Here is a 9,378-nt window from a genome sequence, read left to right as displayed (position 1 = left end):
CTACTGAGACATAATATATAATGAATTAAAAAAGGTTTTTAAATACAATTTCAATAAAAAAACCGGCGGCGTTTTTGTTATGTTTAATTGGAGATGAAATTCCAAAAAAAAAAGTGAATTTGTTTATGTATGCAACAACAGCTGCAAGGATACTCCTGGCTCAGAAATGGAAACTTCAGGAACTTCCAACATTGAAAGAATGGCGGAGTAAGATGGTGGAATACATAGAGTTAGCAAAGCTGACGGGGAAGATCCGGAATCAGCACGACAAACTGTTTCAAAAGGACTGGAGCAAATTTACGGTATATTATAGATGAAAGAACATTGTAAACATCTGAAAACGTTTGTAGGTTTGAGTTGAAATGTTTTGTAATGAGAATATAAGGAACTGATTTACATTTAATGAGGGGAAATACAAAAATAAGAGAGAAGGTAAAAAAGTGGTTATAGAAAGGCTGAGAATAAAGTTATTATCTATGGAAGTCAGAAAGAGGGGTGGGAGGAGGTCAATGCTCTGTTAGAGCGATGTTTGAGTTTATTGAATTGTGTATTGAAACTGGGATTATGATAAAATTGAAAATGCAATAAAATTATTATTTTAAAAAACCTCCTTCACCAACCCGGTGCCCTTGTGATGGTTTGAACTACAACTCCCATCAGCCTCAGCCACAACAGACAATGGTCAGGGCGATGGAAGTTGTAGTGCCAAACATCTGGAGGCCACCAGGCTGGTGAAGTCTGGCTTAATCCCATTTTAAAGCATTTCATAAATGATGCAGGCCACCGCTTGAAATATAAGCAGCAGGGAACTATGCATGGCTCCATCGGTAGAGCATGAGACTCTGAATCTCAGGGTCATGGGTTTGGGCAAAACATTCCTGCATTGCAGCGGGTTGGACTAGATGACCCTCATGGTCCCTTCCAACTCTATTGTTCTATTGTTATTGGAGGAAAAGCCAACATGTTGCCTTTCAGAGGCATCAGGGATCAAACCTGGGATGTTCTGCATGCAAAGGAGATATTCTGTTTACTGGGCGAAAGCCCTTCCCTGTAGCGAAAACGTTTATTTTGCGGCCCACGCAGGGATTAGGCTTCTCCTCCCTGCACACCAGCTGCCGGATTGTAAGTGGGGTCTCATCCTGTACCTCACACACGACAGCATGCAAGCTTCTTGTCCAGCCCTGTAGGCAAAAACGTCGCAAATGAATCCACTTGCTTCTCCACTCTGTATCCGGACACCCAAATATGCTGCTCACTTTATCGTTATTTTAGTTGGGATTGTTTGCTAGCTTTCTGTGGGGAGCCGCACGCAGGACACGAGACAAAGGAACGCAAATGGCCCCCACCTGCCCCACCCTGCCTGCTGCCTCCTTGCCACCTGTCCTGCTTCAAAAGGGGTTTGTGGCTCAGTGCAGGATTAGAAAAGAACAGGTGGATGTGGCTGGCCTGGTTGGGAAAGGGAAGGAGAGTAAAAGAGAACAATGGATTTTGAATGCATGTGCAATGTTTGCGTGTGTTTTATCTGGAAGGACATTTTTTAAAATTCATTTATGCCTTCCTAGAGTTTTGCCTTCTCGTTTGGGGTGGAGCACGATGCACAGATTGTGGCTGCGTATCTTAGAGGCCACATTTATACCATACAGTCATACCTTGGGTCCCAAACGCCTTGCGACTCAAACGTTTTGGCTCCCGAATGCCACAAACCCAGAAGGGAGTGTTCCGGTTTGCAAACGCTCTTTGGAACCCAGACGTCCAATGCGGCTTCCGATTGAGTGCAGGAAGCTCCTGCAGCCAACCAGAAGCCACGCCTTGGTTGTCAAATGTTTTCGGAAGTTGAACGGACTTCCGGAACAGATTCTGTTTGACAACCAAGGTACAACCGTATATTGAAAACTCTCCAATTCCACTTTAAGCAGTCATGGTCCCCCCCCCCGCCCCCGCCAAAGCATATTGGGAGTTGTAGTCTGTTAAGGGTGTTGTTAGGAGACCTTCCCTATTGCCCTCCCAGAACTACAATTCCCAGAATACCCTGTGAAGAGGGATGGATTGTTAAGCAACTAAACACAGGGGAGAGAGACTTTGGGAGCTGGGCTGAAATTCCCCCTCAGCCATGAAGCTCACTGGGTGCCCTTAGGCCGGTCTCTGTCTCTCAGTCTGACCCATAGGAGCTAACCCCCTTCACTCCCCCAATAAAATATTTCAAGGAGCTGGGCTCCCCAAAATTGATGGGCATTGCCATTCAAATGGTTTATGTGTGACTGATAAAAATGTGACTGATTATTTGGGACAGGGCTTACCTGCCCCCCCCAATATTTTATTCAAGTTGGCCCCCCTGGTCTGACCTGCCTCACAGAGTCACTTTTCTTGTATGTGTGAGGCAAGGAGAGAACCCCATCCACCAGCTTGCATGGAATTAAAATACAGTGGTACCTCGGGTTACAGACGCTTCAGGTTACAGACGCTTCAGGTTACAGACTCCGCCAACCCAGAAATAGTACCTTGGGTGAAGAACTTTGCTTCAGGATGAGAACAGAAATCGTGCTCCGGTGGCGCAGTGGCAGCGGGAGGCCCCATTAGCTAAAGTGGTACCTCAGGTTAAGAACAGTTTCAGGTTAAGAACGGACCTCCAGAATGAATTAAGTACTTTACCCGAGTTACCACTGTATAGCCAGAGGTACCACTGTATAACAACATAACAACCTGAGGTACCACTGTATAAAAACAAATAATCCAATTTGGAGGTGGTTGTTTCTAAACTGCTGAGCAGGTAATAAAGACAAAACAGCTAGCAAACCAGAGATGAGGTCAGATGTGAACTTGGAAGCACAACTGGATTTCAAACAATCCATATATATGGTTTTACGATAAAATGTCATCGCTCAAGACCTGTGGAGTGTGACATGCTTATGCCAATCACATATACAAGAAAGAAACCTGATCAGAGGCACTGCCAAAGAACTGAACCGTTGAATGCAGCACCAAGGCTTCTGCTATTGATGGCCTAATTAAGTGTGAGAGTCTGGAGGTCCGACACTGACATCACTTCTGTTTACATAGCAAGATACATGGGAACCAGACCTTATCAAAATGATCGTGCTTAGCTTGGCCTCTTAAAAACCCTTCTGTGTTGCATTAGATGCTCGGGAAGAGCCAGAACTCAAACATTCCCTTGCAATCCCATCAGTAATGGGCCTTTGGGGTCTTTCCAGGAGGAACATTAGAAGAGCCTGCTGGCTGGATCAGGCCAAGAGCCCATCTAGTCCAGCATCCTGTTCTCACAGTGGCCAATCAGATGCCTGCGGGAAACCCGCAAGCAAGACTTGAGCACAGAAGCCCTCTCCCTTCCTGGGGTCTCCAGCACCTGGCATTCAGAATCAATATTGCCTCCAACCATGGAGGCAAAGCACAGCCACGATGGCTAGGAGCCATCAACAGACCTCCATGAATTTGTCCAATCCTCTTTGAGAGCCATCTAGGTTGGTGGTCCTCAGTGCCTCCTGTTCCACAGATTCCACAGGCCAACTCTGGCCTACATGAAGAAATTGTTTCTTTTACCTGTCCTGAGTCTTCCAACATTCATCATTTTTTTCTTGTTGTATTTAGGTAAGAACTGCATGAAGGGGATGTACAGAAGAAGAAGAAGAGTTTGGATTTGATATCCCGCTTTATCACTACCCTAAGGAGTCTCAAAGCGGCCAACAATCTCCTTTTCCTTCCTCCCCCACAACAGACACTCTGTGAGGTGAGTGGGGCTGAGAGACTTCAGAGAAGTGTGACTAGCCCAAGGTCACCCAGCAGCTGCATGAGGAGGAGCAGGGAATCGAACCCAGTTCACCAGATTATGAGTCCACTGTTCTTAACCACTACACCACACTGGCTCTTAGTCTGAAGGAGGCTGTGTGAGACACAGGGAAGGGGAGATCTCTCAGGGTGAGAGGCTGGGAGAAGAGAGGGAGGCTCCCAGGTAACAGCTAGGACACACCTTTTCTGTATGGGACAAAAGTTAAGAAACATTTGCGAGATAGGATCCTTCCTGTATTCTCCTATTTCTTTTCTTTGTTATTTTCCATGTAGATTAGCTTGCCTTTTTTCGTGTTGTGAAAAGTGTTGATATAACTTTACAGTCGTACCTTGGATCCCGAATGCCCAGGAACTTGGACGTTTTGGCTCCTGAACGCCGCAAACCCGGAAGTGATTGTTTGTGAATGTTCTTTTGGAACCCGACGTTTGACAAGGCTTCTGATTGGTTGCAGGAGCTTCCTGCAGCCAATCAGAAGCCATGATTTGGTTTTCGAACATTTTGGAAGTCGAACGGACTTCCGGAACGGATTCCGTTCGACTTCCAAGGTTCGACTGTATTTTAAAAGAAAGAGATAAAGAAAGAAAGAAAGAAAGAAAGAAAGAAAGAAAGAAGCCATTTCTTTTATCTTTCCTGAGTCTTCCAACATTCAGCATCATTGGATGCCAACGAATTCTAGTGTTGGAAGAGAGGAAGGAAAACCTTTCTCCACCTGCTTTCTCCATGCCAGGCGTCATTTTATAAACTTACAAATTTCGATCCTGCTGCTAAACTTCCTTCATGTCAATGGGAGGCGATGTCCCAACGGGCAGCAGTGAATGGAACAATCCGTCCTTGTATGAAGGGAAGGTTCCTGGAGGGGGAAAATTCTCTACGGAAACGCAGAGGGGTGGCATTGAATAGGCCCCTCAAAGAGGAGCCTGAGAAAGGTTGGTGAGGAGACCCAGAGAAAGGGAGGCAGGAGGGAGAGGGAACAACGGGGGGCCAATCTATTGAAAAAGAAGAAGAAAAAGCTGGAGAGGATCCCCATTGTGTCCTCAGCACAAAAAAAGGGTCACCAACAAGTTAAACTGGTTAATGTATTGGGGTGGCTTCCTTAGCACCGTTGCATGAAAGCCAAGCAGAGCGAGACAAAAGCCAGAGAGAAGCATTCTTGGGCTCTCTTTAAAAGGATTTCGCTTCTTTTCTGTCCCTTGAATGGAATTCAGTGGTGACTCCTTCAAGGCTAAGATTTCTCTCTCTCTGGTGGCAGGAGTGGGTCAGCCCCCTGGCCCAACACATTCTTCTCTCCCCGGCAACGGCAAACAAGCCCCTCGCAGAGCTGCCATTGCAGCCGCCATTGTTGCCGTGGGGCGGGGGAGAGGTGGGTCGGAGGGGCGCAAAAGGGCCCACGAAAGCTTTTGAGCCCGCCTGAAAGCGGGTGGCGTAAGGTGGGGGTCCCCCGCCCTGCCTGGTTCCTCATGCATGTCATTCAGGGTGACTTTTCACATCAGAAGTGGAAAAATAAATAGGCAAGCAGGGGGAAGAGGAGGGAGATGGTGGCTGTCAGATGCTCTGGCCTGGTTTCTCAAAGGCTTCGCTTGCTCTGCCTTAACACTTTCGTAGCTGGACGCTATCAAGAGACAACTGCCGCCGGCCAGTGCTGGATCCATAATTTTTCCCTGCTGCTTCTGACACTCTTGGGTGCTTTCTGCAATATGGCCATAGTGGTGGGGACCTCCAGTGCCATCACTGTGCCATCACCTGCCCTGTGTCAAAAGCAGTGCCCTTACTGGAACGTCCCATGCAATTTGGCTCCCAGTCAAACAGGCTCTGCTTATGCTTCATCCCTTTAGGGGTTTTGTCCAATAAGACAGTTTTATTTCATAATGCATTTGTATTCCCAACTCAACCTTCCAAATGGAGCAGAAAGTGTTGCGGAAAGGAGAGATAGCAGAGGAATGTCACAGTGAAACCAACAGAATGCAGTTTTAGCTATAAGCTAAAAATTGTGTGATGAGCACACCATTGTGATGTATCCTTTCCCAGATAGATTTCTGACCCCTGTTAATAATCCAGCAACATCTGGAGGGGCCAGAGGTTCCCCCGTTCCTGTTCTATGCTGGCTGACAGCTCTAGTCACTGTTATAATTTTTCTCATGACATCACAGTTTTAGAAGACTTCCCCAACCCTACCTGAAGAAGCCAATGGTAGAATCTTGTGTCCTTTCTGCAGTCAGAGCAAGTGATCTGCCACTGAGCTACAGCCATTCATTTTTTGCTCATGAGAACATAAGGCTTGGCACTCTCAGATAACCGGTTTGGAATCAACAATTTATTTAACCAGCATCCTGTGGGAATATCGGCTTTGTCTCAGAGGCCACCTGAGCTTCCACTAGGGAGTAGAGCTGGCTGGGTGTCCAGCAATATGCGGGTGATACCCAGCTCTACCTCTCTTTTAAATCGGAACCAGTGAAGGCAGTGAAGGTCCTGGAGGCGGTTGGAGGATGGATGGCAGCTAATGGATTGAGGTTGAATCCTGACAAGACAGAAGTACTGTTTTGGGGGGACAGGGGGCGGGCAGGTGTGGGGGACTCCCTGGTCCTGAATGGGGTAACTGTGCCCCTGAAGGATGAGGAGTGCAGCCTAGGAGTCATTCTGGACTCACAGCTGTCCATGGAGGTGCAGGTTAATTCTGTGTCCAGGGCAGCTGTCTGTCAGCTCCATCTGGTACGCAGGCTGAGACCCTATCTGCCCGCAGACTGTCTTGCCAGAGTGGTGCATGCTCTAAGCAAAAACATGGGCCAGTGAGGGGGAGTGTGGGCTGGGGAGAGATCTGAGGGCCACCTCGAGAGACTCCCAGGGGCCACATTTGGTAGAAGGCAAATTCCTCTTCCCGTCTGGGGTTGGGTGGAGAGGCAATGCCATTGCAGTCAGCACTGCTGTAGCAGAATTTCTTAATAACCCAGTGCCCATGTTTATTGGGGGTTAATCCAGCTGCGCCCTTTGCCAACAGTTTCCTTTTTGGAAATGAGTGTTTTCACCCAGCAGCTTTTCGGATGACAGCAAAGAACTCAGCCAACAGCGACCGCCTTCTTGAAATGATCCCAAGCCATGCTCCCAGCCCTGCTGGGACTTGCAGCGAAATCCGAAGGCAGCACGTTGCTTAGAAGGAAATACTCTCCGTCCTTCATTCTTTGCCTTAATTAACTTGTTCAGCTTCGTGTTGTTGCCAAGTGGGAGATACCGGTGGCCTTGTCCACACATGCAGCTTGCATCTGTGGCACAATGGCTCCCCCAACATATGAGCAGAAGAAAACTGCAGCGCTTCCAGCGAGGATCCATGAGGACCAGAAAGTTGTGCTTTTCAAAGGAAGCTCAGATTTCTGGGGAGGCCGCCTGCTTAGGAACAACAAAGCTGCATTATGCTGGCAAATCACCAGTCCATTGAGCCCCAGTATCAGTGCTGTAGAGGAGGGTGATGCCATTTGCCAGAGTATTCAATGGACCGCCCCTTGTTCCAGCAAATGAATGAGGTGAATTTTCCCCCCGTTAGGAAATATAGGTCTTTTTCAACAAAAGCCATTTCCTGACTCTCCTTTGTATAATGTTTCCACTGGAACAGCCTGTCCTAAAGCCTTTTTTTGAACACACTCAAATTCTGTATTTACTCTGCAGAATAAACCTTTTGCTCTACGCTGATGTATGCCAGCATTTGCTAATGTGCCACCCACAGGGTCCCCTCCCCCCAGCCCATTCATTAATTCTGTTGCAAATGGGCCCAAGGGCTCCCAAAGGGGGCCGAATCCTGTATCACACTCACAGGGATGAACAGAACATCTGGGAAGACATGCCTCATCCTTAGGCCTGCTTCTCCTTAAGAAAAGACATTTCCTTTTTCTGTCTTGCAAGCTGATAAAGGCTCTTTCATAGTTTTATTTTTGCACCCAGAGCCTCCCCTCTACACTTGATAGGCAGCCCAAATACCACTCTGTTTCCAAGAGACAGAATAGTCGGCCTTCTCCTGACGATTTTCTATCTCTATTTTGCCACAGTGTGAAAGGAGATGTATAATGTTTTTATAGGGTGGGAGGCGAACTTAGAAGCTGTAGTCAAGCCAGATGTGTCTTACCTCTCCAGGGTCAAGTTTGGAATAACAACAAGGCACAGTTCTGCAAGTCCGAAGCATCCACCAGCTGTGCCCAGTGCCGATTGGCTGTCTGCTGTGATGTCAGCAGGAAATCTCCCCAAGCCAATTTTACACTTAAAAAAAAAGAAAAGAAAGCTTTCTTCGAAATCATTCAGGTGGCCAATTAACCTTTAAACATATGCCTATTCACATTTGGAAAATTTAGTTTAACAACTAATCCCTCTTCCCAGGGAACTCTGGGAATTGTAGTTCTGGGAATGAATAAGGGTCTCCTGAACACACTTCACACTCCTAACAACTACACTTTCCAAGATTCTTTGGGGGAAGTCATGAGTTTTTAAAGTGGAATGATATTGCTTTAAAAGAATAGTGTGGCTGAGGACCGGACAGCCTTCCTTTTGTTGTTGTGTCTTGGAAGGAGTCGAGTGTGAGTTCTGCTGAGAGTTTTGTGAATGTATGTTTCTCTATGAATTTGTTGATTTCTTTATTGGTTGGAGCATTGGACTAGGACCTGGCAGAACAGGGTTCAAATCCACATGTCAGTCATGAAGCTCCCTGGGTGACCTTGGGGGCCAGTAACTCAGTCTCAGCTTAACCTACCTCACAGGGTTGTCGTGAGGATAAATGGGGCAGGAGGAGAACTATGTGGGGTCAGGAATGATTAGCGATCCTGTTTTTATATAAAATAACCAGCTATATTCACTTCTGTATAAAATTGTGCTTACTGTCTGTTTCCCTGCTGGAGAACCTATCAAGTGTTATGCTAAACAAAGCTAGTTTGCAGTCCATCAGCCAGGTCTGTTGAAGCTGAATCTCTTCCTTTGTCTATTTGTTAGGTAAAGGTAAAGGGACATCTGACCATTAGGTCCAGTCGTGACCGACTCTGGGGTTGCGGTGCTCATCTCACTTTATTGGCCGAGGGAGCCGGCATACAGCTTCCGGGTCATGTGGCCAGCATGACTAAGCCGCTTCTGGCTCTACGCCGTTTACCTTCCCGCCAGAGTGGTGCCTATTTATCTACTTGCACTTTGACATGCTTTCAAACTGCTAGGTTGGCAGGAGCAGGGACCGAGCAACGGGAGCTCACCCCATCGCGGGGATTCGAACTGCTGACCTTCTGATCAACAAGTCCTAGGCTCTGTGGTTTAACCCACAGCACCACCCGGTCTATTTGTTAGGGACTCGTTAATTACCTCTTATCAGCTCTTGCTTGCAACGTGTAAAGGAGGCATTTTATTGTAGAATCAAAGATTTACAATCCAAGATAACAAAAAGAAATAGCAGGTGCTACTTTGGGGACTAGGTTAGTTATTGGTATGAGCTTTCGTGTGCATGCACACTTATTTGGTCTCTAAGGTGCTACTGGAAGGAATTTTTTAATTTTTTAATTTTTATTTTGTTTCAACTAAATGCACATGCGATGTGTGTGCTCCCCTCCTTCACATGCCAA

General features: G+C 46.9%; 1 long non-coding RNA gene across 1 annotated transcript; it reads left to right on the top strand.

Moving 5' to 3' along the window:
* Window positions 1-4,456: 4,456 nt before the first annotated feature.
* LOC310749311 lies at window positions 4,457-8,652 on the top strand. Its single transcript, XR_014541558.1, has 3 exons — window positions 4,457-4,732; window positions 5,705-5,813; window positions 6,998-8,652. It is a non-coding gene; the product is annotated as an uncharacterized lncRNA (long non-coding RNA).
* Window positions 8,653-9,378: the final 726 nt, after the last annotated feature.

The sequence above is a fragment of the Podarcis filfolensis genome (genome assembly GCF_964270895.1).
Source record: "Podarcis filfolensis genome assembly, chromosome: 14".
Classification (NCBI taxonomy): Eukaryota; Metazoa; Chordata; class Lepidosauria; order Squamata; family Lacertidae; genus Podarcis; species Podarcis filfolensis.
Note: the sequence above shows the minus strand (reverse complement) of the source record. Positions and strands in the feature narration are given on the sequence as shown.